This window comes from Myodes glareolus, chromosome 6 (genome assembly GCF_982192425.1).
Source record: "Myodes glareolus chromosome 6, mMyoGla1.1, whole genome shotgun sequence".
Taxonomy (NCBI): Eukaryota; Metazoa; Chordata; class Mammalia; order Rodentia; family Cricetidae; genus Myodes; species Myodes glareolus.
In genome coordinates this window covers 73821345-73836359 of record NC_142031.1, presented here as the reverse complement: position 1 = coordinate 73836359, position 15015 = coordinate 73821345, and the positions used below count along the sequence as shown (strand labels likewise).

The following is a 15015-nucleotide window of genomic DNA, read 5'->3' as shown; positions in this document are numbered from 1 at the left end:
CATTGTAAAGATTCAAAATGGAAACTTTATGTGGTAGATTGAATGACAACAGCCTCAAGAGACATGTATTTAAACACTAGGTCCGAACATGGTGATGGTGGAACAGTTTGGGAAAGGTTTAAGAGGTATGACTTTGTTAGAGGATGTATGTCCATGGGGCTGGGCTTTGAGATTTCAAAATTCCAGTCTCTCTCTCTCCCTCTGCCTTCAACTTGGGGTTTTTAATATAGGTTCTCAGCTGCTGCCCTAGCGCCATGAGTGCCTGCCTGCTGTCATGCTCCCAGTCATGACCTTCATCTTCTGCCCCTCTGAAACTATAAGTAAGTCCCCAGTTATAATGCTCTCTTTTGTATGCTGTCTCGGTAATAGTGTCTCTTCACAGCAATAGAACAGTGACTGAGATACTTTACAGTGGATTACTGGTTCGCTTAGAAGCGGTAAATATGAGGAATAACAAAGAGATAACAAAATATTTTCATTTAGCTTTTATGTTCTTATGTTTGGGTTATAGTGTAAACAAGGTGCAAAAATATGCTCAAGGAAAGTCAAGGAGAAATCATTAGTATATTTTAATATTCAGTATTCAAGAGCTCAACTCTATGTGGATTCCAAAATACACGAAGTTTCATAAGGGGGCACTTATGTTTTTAATAAAAGTAAATGTGTGCTTTAGTTTTTACATGCTACTAATAAGGTAGATAAATATAAAACACAGTGACTCTTCTCTGGTCCCTTATGCTGTCTTTTCTCAGTAAGTGTCCTTTGAAGATAATATGACTGAAACATCACCATGACATTTTCTGACTCATACAAATGAACCTCATTTGTTTCAAGTACAATACTTACATCTTGTTGATAATCTACAAAACAGCATAATGCTGTCTAAAGTATGCCTCTGCCATTGCCATGCCACACAACAGCCTGGTTCATGTATCTACATTTTCTCTCTCTCTCTCTATATATATATATCCTCATCACTCCTTTTTGTTTACTTCTTTTATTATACGCTTTTGTATGAAGGGTGGCAGAACAGTACTATAACCGCCTATATAAGATGAGCAAGGTGAATAACTGAAGTCCTACTGAAAGCTTTTAATGAGTGAGCATGACCTTGCCCAACTATCAGCAGGCTGCAGAAATATGTTCCTCTGGCCAATCTCAGTATTTAGTATCTAAGACAACTAACATGATCCCGAACGGTAACTCGGGTAAAGGCACTTGCCACCAAGCCTGCTTTTTGAGGCTGACCCCTGACAACATGATGGAAAGTCAGAACCAACTCCCAAGAACTGCCCTCTATTTTCTACACAGTTACCATGACATGTGCACTGCGCACACACACACACACACACATACACACACACACACACACATACACACACACCCCTCACATTTCACCCATCCACAAACAGGAGGTGGGAATATAAATTAAAAAATAAAATAACTAAAATAAAACTTAAACTTTAAGCAAATTCTGCTTTTATTTTTCTACATGTTCTTGCATGTTGACATGAATGGTGTCTGTCGATATATATGACCTTATAAACTGTCAACATGCTATCTCATATGCTTCTTGGTTTCTCAACATATTCTTAAGGAAAAAGAAACATTTAATACTTGTTAATGATGTGATAAAAGAAGCTATATTTCTGTTAATATTAGTATAGTAATATATTCTCTGATAATTGTTAAACTTTCACATCAATAATGTCTTGGGCAGTCGTGGAATCAATTAACAAACTTAATGATGTCTTATTCACTTAGTATTCTATTATTGTTTAGAACAAGGCATTTTTAAAGAGCTAAGTTTGCCTCAACAAGTGATTCTTTTGTGCTTTCTCTTTAAGATTCTGTTGGTTTGCTCTTATAACACATCTGGAACATCTGTGTGCATTCCATCTGGGTTAATAAATGCAGGCCCTGCAGTCAGGGTTTACACTGCATGTTGACCTTTTAATGGTTATTTTTCATTTACACATTTAAAAGTTTAAGGGTAACGAAATCATATTGTTAGTATGACAATCCCATCTTGTTGGTCACAGGACTGGCCTGACACTAGCTTGCTTTTGTGTCTCTCTTCCGTTCCATCTTTTCAATACATTCCCCTTGAAAGTTTTGATGAAGGATACTAGTGTCACTCTAGACACCTCATTCTTTTATTATTTATACAGGAAATTATTAAGAAATAACCAACAAGCCAACACTCATCAGATGAAAACAGGAATTCTCTGAATTTTAAGCACTGGCTAATGCAACCATAGTTAGCACAAGGCAGAAGCATCTGGCCTGAACTATGATCATCATCTGAGCTTGGGAAGTCTAACTAACTTTAGTTCCTAGCATCCCCATTCATAAAACAGGTATGAATAGGACTTATGCTGTTGACTTCTTATATTCAAATGGCCTTGCCTTTAAGTTTAATAGATTTTACAGTATACATAGTATCTTTGTTAAAATGTAAAAGTTCAGTAAAATTACTTAAATTCAGGCATACCACAGAGTAGACAAAAAGCACCATTTTAAACACATTTCCATATTGCCTACATACAGTAAATGATTTGTTGCTTTTACCCAAACTTTGCTATCAAAACAAAACCGAACATAATTATATCTCGTTTCAGACACTTATATCCAGAGACTTCTCCTGGTTCATTACTAAAATCTAAACAAACGAAAATATTTTCTTGATATTGCTATATAAAACTATGACTATGGCTTCGTTTATTTTCCAATTCAGATAGTATCTTTATATGGAAATGCTCCAGTCAAACAAACAATAGCAACATCTGTTTATGTGATGGAAACTTCAGAACCAGTGGAGAGCCTTTATTAATTTTCAATCACAAAGTGAATCACAATGTAGATAAAATTCATAGCCATAGCAATCACTTGCATATTAATTCAATGCCATAAAAACCTATGTTTGAAAAGATAGTATTAAAAGTGGAAAATATCCTGCATGTCTCTCACATAGAATACACTGATGCTTCCCAATAGTTTTATAATACTGTCCAATCGCCAAAAACAATAACAAAGCTATGGTGCCAGTGGAGGCTGTACAAGGAGCTGCTCTCAGTCAAGTGTTTTGAAAATCGAAGAGTATCTTTGAAGTGGGAACGTCTGTCTAAGAAAATCTGAGCCGATGAAAAACAAAATCACACCTCACAGGAGTCAAAATTGGGGCCTCCTATTGTTTAAGAATATCAAAGCAGTTGTTTTTAAGGCTCTACTGGACTTTTTACTAATGTGCTGTTGAATCAAATCTATTTGAACTTCATTATTTAACCAGGCCAAGTAAATACAAAGGAATAATAATTGTTTAAAATTGATGAAAACCATACAAACCTTAGTTTATTAAAGTAAATACATCACTTGAATGTAGGATTGCAGGGTGAATTTCTATTCTAAGAAGTAACTTCTCCCCCTATCCTGTAATAATGAAAGCTAAGTGTACGTTTATTTTTAGAAAGAGAGAACACAGTGGGGTTCTACAAAGAACATTTTAATAGGCAGATTTTGATACACTAAACATGGGGTAGGGGAGGAAAGCCCATGTTTCTGTTTCTTTTTATAGCAAAATAGTAACACAGTATTGTCTCGTGGCATTTAATAGATTTGGGGAAGGAATCCATGCTATCTGGCTGCCTTTATCTTATTCTATAAAATAGTATATTCTTAACGGAAATTACTATTACAAATTAGCTTAAATTACTAATGTCTGTTTTCATCAAAGTGCTATTAAAGTCATAGCTAGTATTTGTACATAGGTAAAGAAATAATTTTCATTGTGTTTGCCAAACTAAACATGGCATGTGAAATATCACAGCAATTCAAAATGCTAATGAAGAGTTAAAAATCAAAACATAATTTTATCTAGTATGTTTTTCTCATGGTGGCTTGAGCATTATCCCTGAGTTGATTATCATCCAAAGCCAGACTCTAAGGATGGTGGACTCAGAAACCTGAGTTGTTACTGAAACATTCAGCAGTAACCCCAGCACTCTGCAGAATTACATTGGCCAAATACAGAGTAAGTTATAAAACAAACATACTAATGCCTTGTGAGATTCCTGTTACATTCACATATACTGGAAAAGAACAAACTTATTTTCTAGAATATTCATTTGTTTGCTTAATGTATTCTTGCTTTAAGGTGGACTAACATATATAAGTCAATTAAATTAAGAAAAATACTTAGGGAATGGAGGTTCAGACAGAATAATTAGATGGCTCATTTTTTAATGGCTCCCAGCACAAAGCAGTGGTCCAGATCTGGGTTTTCCAGTGACATTTATACATAGAAAGACACTTCGTTTTGGAAGCTGGTTGGCTGAGAAAATTGGTAACGGCCAACCTTGTGTTGTTAGTGGCTATGAGAACTACATTTTACTGACCTAAAATAATGACTTTGCTCAATTGCTGTCTGAGAGAGAAAGTATTTTGCCTTTTTGTTTACATTTCTTTCCCTCTATCTTGGGCAAATTGTCACTAGAGAACTTCCAGAACTACCAGGACATAAAGACATTGACAATTGACAGTGTTCACTGTGCCAGGTAATGTTCGATTTGGCATTTTCTCCATTGCAAAGAAAGTGTGCTAAAAGTGTCTTCCAGCCAGGAACAGACATTGTATTGGCCAGCAGGGGAAATGAGTCCCACTGTCAGCTGGTTTTCATGGCATTAACAAGCACACCGAACAACACAGCTGGATGAAGTGAGCCACATAGCACATTCCATGGTTGGGTCATTGTTTTCAATGCACAAGGGCACAATACATGCATACCATCACAAGATGGTATCAAGAAACACACTCTCGTCTGGGTGAAGAGATTCTTCTTATAAAAGAGGTTGGGAATTGCTGCAGAAAATACGGACATGTAAATCTTCACCTCACTTTATAGCAGTAATTAAAGGTAAAGCATATTTTCTCTTAAAGAACATTTTCAAAGTTGTCAGCTCAAATTCAGTCTTAAGCAAATCAGTTAATGGAAAGTTTATTTATTATGCTGGATTCATTTTTCCATCTTAAAAAAAGCAAGGCAGTAATGAGTTCACCCAAGGTGAATGTGGACCTAAGGAAAAATACAAGCCATACAATTCCTTAGACTCAAATTAATGCTCAAAACCATTTCAGAGGAGAAATGTTATCAAAATGATTGAAAAGGCACAGGGGAAAAAAACGCCAAACCGTGTATCAGGGATAAAAGATACCAGATCAAATAACACGGCAAGCTCTGCTATTTCAGGCTTTTCAAAAACAACTTCAAACAAGACAGTAAAGCCCAGAAAGACTGACGAAGGTATGAAAACATGACAAAGAGGTAGGAAAGAGAGAGACAGAGAGACAGACAGATAGACAGACGGACACAGAGAAAAAGAAAGAGAGAGGCACATGGAGAAAGACAAAGAAACAGAGGTGGCAAATAAATAAGCTAATACAGTGATTGGCAGGATATTTTCCTATTACAAACAAATACCTGTCTATTAATATCTCAAGTCCAGGTTCAAACTGAAAACATGAGTAGAAAAACCTGTCAGTTTAAAAGAGAAGTGAAACTTAGGAAAGAGATAAGTAAATTAGCATTCAAGTAATAGACTCCACAATTTGAGTACTCCCAATTGAGTGCTTTTACTAAGTAAGCATTCAATTCATTTAAATATGCTGGAAGTTGAAGTTTTCACAGCATGCTGAGTACTGATTGAGCTATTTCCACATGCATAAAGCACTTTTCTCTGTGAATTCTCTGTGGCAAATTTCCACACCCTAGCCCACCCTCTGCCTACATAACTACTAATCAAGAAATACCTTCCTGGTAAGGAATTCTTTATGCCAATTAGAAATACCTTTAGGCTGTCATCTTTTATGTTTTATAAGAACCAAGAAATAATAATAATAATTAGTGAGCGCATATCAGATAGAAGCTTATTTCTGCAAAGGTGCTATCTGCTAATCAGTTCCCTCCCTTAAGGAGGCAAGTTCAGTTGTGTAAATTAGCACTCATGCTCAGGGTGGAAGTAGTGTGCCATACTAAACTGTGAATTTCCGAAGGGATTGTCAATGTTTCATTCCTGCAGGTAGTGAAAAATCTGACAGGAAATGAAGTAATCGGGAGGGGTGGGATTCCCCGGGTCTTTTCAAGAGCATCTCAATTCTAACAGTATAGGTTTGAATAGAAAATGGAAATATTTTCATGTTATTTTATATAGCATGAGATCAGGCAATCATTTTCTTTGTGCTCTATTTTTGCACAATGAATGATAAAATGAGATATAAACCATAAAGTGCTTACTGAATATTAGTTACATAGAAGTCCCATGTCAAAGACCAATGAGAATATGTAATTCAAAACAATGACTGAGTTTGCTCCTTATTGATTTTCCTGGGAGAATTGAGACACATCCTCACAGCACTCTGAAATACTATTTTCTCTTCTTAAACATAAAGTTCTTTCATTGCTCCTGAAAGTAAAACACTTATAATTTATCTTCGAAGTATTGGTCTTCAAACCATTTCAGTTGTTTTCTTTCTTGCTAATGGAATGAAGTGAGCATAAATAACTTAATGCTTGGAATTAGAATCCAAAAATAACTCTGTGATAAAATTCTAGTCCTAGCCACATCCAGTCAAACCGTAATTGGAATATCTAGAAACCCCTCTTATAGTACATGTAGGAAAAAGTATAAACCAACAATGCATCTTTTCAGAGGTGAGGAGAGGCTGGCTCAGATCTCTGCTTCACTGTGTACTGTTTAAAGCGTTGTACACAAATTTGATGTGTCTTTCCATCTTATAATATTAGTGGTGACATGATTTTTGACAATTTTGAACATGACCAGTTCTCCACTGGGATAATTAAAATAATAACATTATAGATAAATAAATACATCTATGTTTGAACCAGCTCTTTCAGTCTGCCTGCACAATGCAACACTTCCTTCAACAGGTCACATCTACTCCAACGAGGTCATACCTCTTAATAGTGCCACTCCCTATGAACCAAACAATCAAATACACATCTACGGGGGCCATTTCTATTCAAACAGCCACATTCCACTCCTTGGCCCCAGATGTTAGTAGCCATAACATGATGCAGAAATCCATTCAGTCCAACTTAAAAGTCCCCATAGTCTATAATAGCCTCAAAACTATTTAAAAGTCCAAATTTAAAAGTTTCTTCTGATATTCATGTAATATCTTAACTGCAATCCCCTGTAAAACCAAAATCAAAATCAAAAAGTAGATAACATATTTCCAAAGTATAAAGTTACAGGATATATATTTCCATACCAAAAGATAGGGAAGGGAACATAGAAAATACTGGACCAAAGGAAGACTAAAAACCAGCAGGGTAAACTCCAAACTCTGTATCTCCATGTCTAAGGTCAAAGCACTATTCAGATCTCCAAATTCTTTCATCTTTGGTACTGTAACCTACTTCTTTCTCTTGGACTAGTTTCACTCCTGTTAGCAACTCTCTCTGGCAGGTATTCCACACCCTGAGCATCTCCAACATCTTAGGGTCTCAAAGGCAATCAAGGCTCTACATTCACAGCTTCTTACAATGATCTTTCTAGGATTCTGTGGCAGTTTGAATGTAACTGGCCTTTATAAGCGTGTAGGGAGTGGCACTATAGTAAGAACTGGCTTTATTGGAGTAGATATGAACCTTTTGGGTGAGGAAGTGTGTCACTGTGGGAGTGGGCTTTGAAATCTTCCATCTTCATGCTACACCCAGTGTCACGGTACACTGCCTGCTGCTGTGGATCAAGACATAGAATTTGATGTTTCTTCTCCAGCACCATATCTGCTTATATGCCACCACATTCTGCCATAACAATAATAAACTGAACATCTGAAACTGTAAGCCATCCTAATTAAATGTTTTCATTTATAAAAGTTTCTGTGGTCATGGTGTCTCTTCACAACAATTGAAACTCAAAGACATAAGTTGGTACCAAGGGATGGGGCATTGCTGTGATAGACTGGTGCGGGAGAATTATCTGTATTCTGTCAATCATATTTTAATAAAACACTGATTGGCCAGGCAGGCAGTATAGGCGGGAAAGCCAGACAGGAAGTAGAGGTGGAGCAAAGAGACTGGGAGTATTCTGGGAAGCAGGAAGCTCCCTCCGCAGTTCTGCCCAGACCACCGGAGAGGAAAGATGTAACTTGCCCAGCTGAGAAAGATACGGAGTCATGTGGCTAATGTAGATAAGGATAATGGGGTAACATAAGTTATGAGAGTTAACAAGAAGCCTGACCTAATGGGTCAATCAGCTTTATAACTTATAGAGATCTCTGTGTGATTGATTTTTATTGGGACTTGCCGGTTGTGGGGTACTGGGTGGGACAGATACCCCAACAAGTCGGCCTTCATGCTACAATAGACTAGACCATATTTTGCTTGCAAGAATTTGGACTTCTGTATTTTGAATTAGGAAAGCAGTGGAATGCTTTAGATACTGCTTAATGGGCCAAAATAATAGGTGCATGGAAAATCTGAACTGTTACTGAAGAGGTTTGAGGTGAAAAATTTAGGTATGTTACCTAGAGATTTCCCTTGTGATATTTTGATGAAGAATATGGCTGATTTTTGCTCTTCTCTACAAGAGGCTAAAGGGAAGATATTCGGGTCAATTCCATAGGCAGAGAAAAATCTCAAAACAGCCTAGTATAGGCTCTGTTGTATGGTCACAAGTGTTAACTCTCAAGAAGATATATAATGAAAAGAGGCAATAAGAGCAAGGAAAAACACAAAATGTACAATTTGAGGAGAAAAGGAACACCAGGAAGTAGAATAAAGATATGTCTTGTGTTCAAAAAAATAAGAGATTAAGAAAGGCTCCAAACCTACACAGAGAAACCCTGTCTTGAAAAATAAGATAGAAAAAAGAAAAAAAAATGGAATAAAGGGAGTGGTAAACTCAGGACAAGATCCCACCCAACCAGGTCTCCAACTTGCGAAAAGGAATTAAAGAAAAGCTTAGATCCAGGTGTGGTAGAACACGCCATTAATTCCAGCACTGAAGATACAGAGGCAGGTGGATCTCTGAGTTTTAGGAAAGCATGGTCTATGTAACTAGTTTCAAGACAGTCAAGTTTAGACAGTAAAAAAAAAAAAAAAACATAGAAAACAGAAAACTGGTGTAGATGCAATTGAACAAGGCTAAAATGTTCCAGGCCAAGGAAACAGCAGAACTTGGAAGCTTAGGCCATGTGTTTCTGCCTAGAGAATCAAGGATAAAGGAAAGGGGGTTTGGGTGCCACTTATATAAACTATCAGATCATAAGCAAATAATGAAAGTATGATTTCTTCCTTTCCAATTTGAATCCCCTTGATCTCCTTTTGTTGTCTTATTGCTATTCTCAAAACTTCAAGAACAGTGTTGAAGAGATATGGAGAAAGTGGACAGCCTTGTTTTCTTCCTGAATTTAGAGAAATCGCTGTGAGTTACACTCCATTTAATTTAATGTTGGTTGTCAGCTTGCTGTATATTGCTTTCATTATATTTAGATATGTTCCTTATATCCCTGATTTCCCCAGGACCTTTATCATGAAGGGATGTTGGATTTTGTCAAATGCTTTTTCAGCATCTAATGAAATGATCATATCGTTCACTTTATTTATATGATGGATTCTACTGATAGATTTTTTTATGTTGAACCAGCTCTGCATATCTGGGATGAAGTAAAGTTGATCATGGTAGATGATTCTTTGAAGTGTATTTGGATTCAGTTTGCCAGTATTTTTCTCATTTATTTCAATAGTTTATTTCCTTCCATAAAGCATGAATCATTATTTTATAGAAAAATTTTTGATCCACCATTTAACAAGATCTAAAAGTAATAGAATATACCATTTTAGAAAATTTTTTTTGGAATTATTCTGATTTATTAGATTTTTTTCAAAAATACCAATCCAATTTTTTACTCCCTTCCCTACTACCATTCCCTTCACATACCCTTCCTTCCGACCCCCATCTAATCCTCAGAGAGGGTAAGGCACATAACTAGAATCCCAAAAAGCCAGTACATTCAGTAGGGATAAATCCTGAGGACAATGCCAGTGGCCCCACAGTCTGCCCCATCCATGCAATTGTCAACCACATTCATAGGAACAAGTTTGGAGCTATGCTTGTTCTGTCCCAGTCTGGCTGGAGATGGTGAGCTTCCATTAGTTCTGGTAGATTGTTTGTGAACCCAATCATGGTCTTGACCTCCCTGCTCATATTCTCATTCCTTACACTCTTCATCTGAACTTTGGGATCTCAGTTCAGTGCTCTGATGTGGGTCTCTGCCTCTGCCTCCATCAGATGCTGGATGAATGCTCTATGGTGATATTTAATATAATCATCAGTCTGACTACAGGGCAAGTCAAGATCAGACTCCCTCTCCTCTACTACCCAGGGTCCTAGGTGAGTTTATCTTTTTGGATTCCTTGGAATTTCTTGAGAGTCAGGTTTCTGCTAACCCTATAATTGCTCCCTTAATCAAGATATCTCTTTGGTAGCTCTCATCTCTGTCCTTTCTCCTTTTCAATCATCCAATTTCCTCAAGTTCTCCTCTACCCTCTACCCTTCACTCCTTTTCTCCTCCTACTCTCACCTCTTTCTCCACCCGCATGCTCCTAAGCCTGCCAGTCAATCCTGTCTGTTTCCAATTTCCAGGTAGGTTTATATATATATTTTTTTCTTTGGTTTCACCTTATTACTTACCTTCTCTAGAATCATTAACTATAGGCTCAATGTCCTTTGTTTATAGTTAGTACCCAATTATGAGTGAGTACATACCATAATCATCTTTTTTGGGTCTAGGTCACTTCACACAGGATACTGTTTTCTAATCCCATCAATTTGCATACATAATTAAAGATGTCATTGTTTTTTTTTATTGCTGAGTAATACTCTAATGTGTCAATGTGCCAAATTTTCTTTATCCATTCTTAAGTTCTTGGACATCTAGGTTGTTTCCAGGTTTGGCTTGTTACAAATAATGCTGCTCTACACATAGTTAAACAAATGTCTTTGTAGTATGATTGAGCATCTTTTGAGTATATTCCCAAGAGTGGTATTGCTGGATTCTGAAGTAAGTTGATTCCCACTTTTCTGAGAAACCGCCATACTGATTTCCAAAGTAGTTGTACAAATTTGCATTCCCACCAGCAATGGATGACTGTTCCCCTTACTCCACATCCTCTCCAGCATAAGTTAGTATTTTTGATCTTAGTCATTCTGACAGGTGTAATATGGTATCTCAGAGTTGTTTTGATTTGAATTTCCCTGATGGCTAAGGATGTTGAAGATGGTTTTAAGCATGTTTTTTTGCCATAGAAGTTTCTTTGGTGGAGAATTTCTCTGCTTAGTTCTGTGCTCAATTTTTAATTGGGTTATTTAGAATTTTAATGTCTAATTTCTTGAGTTCTTTATCTATTTTGGAGATCAGTCCTTTGTCTGATGTGAGGTTGGTGATGATCTTTTCCCTTTCAGTATGCTGCCTTTTTGTCTTACTGATTGTGTCCTTTGCTTTACAGAAACTTCTCAGTTTCAGGAGGTCCCATTTATTTATTTTTGTTCTCAGTGTCTGTGCTACTGCCTCACTAACCTCCTGCCTCACTGTGTACTGTGTGAAATGGTGTATTCAGACTGGCTTTATGATCTAGGTGGAGACATTAATATGAGATATATCCTACCAAGTACCCCCTCTCTCTGTGTGCTAAAGAACATGTAGAATGGGACTGAAATATACGCACACACAGGGAGAGAGAGAGAGAGAGAGAGAGAGAGAGAGAGAAACAGCATACAATATATAAAATAAAAACCACATCAGTAATTTTTTTATGAGAAAACATTTCTTTTCTATAAGAATCACTGCTGCTGACTTAGCTAACAGGGCGATGCTGATGAAAATGCCTGGCAGTGTGGTTGGATTGGGATTATGCTTTGCTGTGTTGAGAAGACAGCAAATGCTGAGGAATGATTTTGACAATATCATAGTGTAAGAACATATTGAAGAAACTAGTTATTGGCTACAACTCAATGCCAGAACACTTGTGGAAAGTTGCAAGGGGATGTAAGTTTTGAAAAGCTACAGGGATCGTACAGTTTAGAAAAACAGTGTTCTAAACCTTCACATAGCGTATATCAACAAGCCATGGCTCATTTATTATCATCTCAGCAATGCATCTGCCTCAGGAAGGTAGGCAAGGCAATACAATTAGATACCATTTGAAATGTAGTCAGGTAGACACACTAATTGCTAGACTTCTCAGCTAGTTATACACTATATGGAAGAAAACTCATTTATATTGGCAGTCTTAGTCATCCTTTAAATTCATATCAAGTTGTGATTTTCTAAGTTTGTCTGATTGCTCCCTTATGCTGTCTCCTGTTCTAGCCCTTCCCTCACATATTGTATTCTCTTCTCTTCCTCTCTCCTCCCTTTCCTCTTGCTTTCCTCCTCTTCTCTTTTTCCCTGTTCTCATCCCCCTTTCTTTTCCACTATAAATTCAATACCTAGAGCTGGCTGCTCTACTAGGTTAATGGGCACATCCTGCAGCTTTATATTGCTTTTAAGCCCATCATTTTAACTTGAGTAAAAACAGAAATGATGGAAGGAGTTGGGTAATTTAGGTCCACCCTGAGCTTTTCACCAAAAGCACTTACAGAAATGTAAACCTTAGCAATGTCAGTGTCTGTTTTGCAACTGACTTTCTTCCAGAACTTTGTGATGCCTTCTTATGCACAGAGTTAAGGTCAAGTAAGATGACTAAGTTGTTAATTGCTTACAAGTACCCCTTGCTTGTAGGGAAAGAGTGACTATGAGGAGTCATGTGGCCCATACCCCTTCTTTGATCCCAGGGGCTCTAGGCTTCAAGCCCTGCTGTTAGTTTAGCTTAGCTGCTCACAAAGTGGCTGTGGGAATCTCACTATTGTCGTCTGTTTCCTCTGTGAGCCCAGTGTGAAAATGACTGGCATGTTGAATCCCTTAGATCAAGCAGTATCAGCGGTAATCTTTTGTTCTGCAAGCTCACATTCAACATATCTATAGACCTTGTCATGCCAGTGATGAACTATTATCTCATGAGTCACTGGGATTCTAAAATTCTTTCACTCCCACATGACATCATGGTATAATACACAATACCTGCTAGTACAAACACTGTTTCTACCTATGCTAAATGTCACTAGCATGAAAAATACATATTAATATTCATCATAATTAATCCTTCCAGGATGTCACAGTTTTATTTTTGGGAGAGGGTGGTAGATATTTTGAGAATGTGTCTCATTAGAAAACACAGATGCTATGATCCTCCTGACTCAGTCTTCTCACAAATGAGAGTAACAAAGTGCACCACCACACTAACTGTATGATGTGCTGGTTAGACCTGCTGCATGCTAGGAAAACATCTACCAACTGAGTTAGACACCCCTGCCCCAAATACACCAAGATCATTAGTAAAGACTATGTGGCTTTACTTCTGATCCACAGTATATTTCAGATGGCTACCTATGACAAAAAGGGACCTGGAATGCTTGATCCTATAAAATCATTTATGAGGACTTGGTGCTGTGAACTTTGTCAGCAGGACACTGTCTAAAATATCCAGCAACTATCCAAACAAGACAAAACAAAACCCCCAAATACATATGGTTTGGCTATTACTTGCTGAATGCAATATAGTCTCCCAACGTATGTTTGATTCAGATGTCTTATCTCTAAAAAGGTGACAAACACTGAATTTGATTAATAGACATGTGGTGACTATGAAATGTACAAACATAAAAACTCAAAACAGTGCCCAAAATAGAAGAGAAAATTTTTGACTGTCAGCTCATAGTCTGACAGCTACTTTATACCATTTAGAGTTGACTCATTTTTTGCTGCCAATTAGTTATACTTCTCTCCCTCCCCCAACACACACACACACACACACACACACACACACACACACACACCTACCTACATATAAACATATATATACATGTATGACAGATTCCTTTTACTTATTCATTCATTTAATGCTAAAAACCTTAGGCATAGTGACCATCAGATGGCATGTCCCAGATGGCATGTTCAAAGATCACATATTGGTATTCACATTAGATGCTTTTTATAGAGATAAATGCTAGTTGGAAATAAACCACACTCTAAAAAGTGCCTTTCATGATGAACATATTTTAAGAGTATAGTAATTTGGAAAGTGACTGCTAGAGCAAAGCATAAAGTAAAATGCAAATAATCGTCTACATAATCTAGATAGACACATGTTTGGAGGATATTCCTTAAGCTTCTTGTCTGCGGAAAGGCGGTGATGCTGGTCCCATTTTAAGTGATTATTTTCAGGGTCATAAAAAACAGTTTATACAGTAATTTGCAATGTTGTGCCCCCAAAATACATACATGCACTAGGAAAATGTGTTCATAGGATCACTGTTTGTGATGTACAAAATGCAAAACACTTCACAGAAGTTGGACAGATGATGGAGTACCACATAATGGTGGTTTGCGGCAATCAGCATGAATGATGTTACCCCATTTCATAACAACTGAATCTCACACACATAATGATGAGCAGGGAAACAATATGAACTGCATGCTTCTATTCATGCACAGGCTAAAAGCGGGCTCAAGTGAATATGCTGTGAAAGAAAAGTCAGCATGCCTGAGGAGGTCATAACCGTGGCGACACAGGAGGGGAAGGTGGGTACACTTGAAGGACCCCAACTTCATTGGGGTCACAGTTAAAACTGTGGTTTTAACTTTAACCACAGTTATAACGCTCTGCAAAGGTTTTCAGATAGCAAGCTTCATTAAAGGCCGGGATGCTGAGCAAAGACACCTGAGCAAAGACAGCCTTATCTGGCTGCGAGACAGGATGGATTGGTCATAGGAACAAAGAAAGAGAAGATTGCGAGGCCTGAGTCACGTAGAAAGCGAGGCTCGTCACAAGTCAGGGGCTGTGCAAATCGCCAGCCAAGCTAGGAAGGCAGGAAGAGATAAGAAAAACAGGTA

At 37.4% G+C, this 15015-nt stretch overlaps 1 protein-coding gene across 4 annotated transcripts in view; it reads right to left on the bottom strand.

Moving 5' to 3' along the window:
* Grid2 (glutamate ionotropic receptor delta type subunit 2) overlaps nucleotides 1–15015 on the bottom strand; it is a 1407776-nt gene that overhangs the window by 679552 nt on the left and 713209 nt on the right. The gene's annotated exons all lie outside the window — the stretch shown is intronic.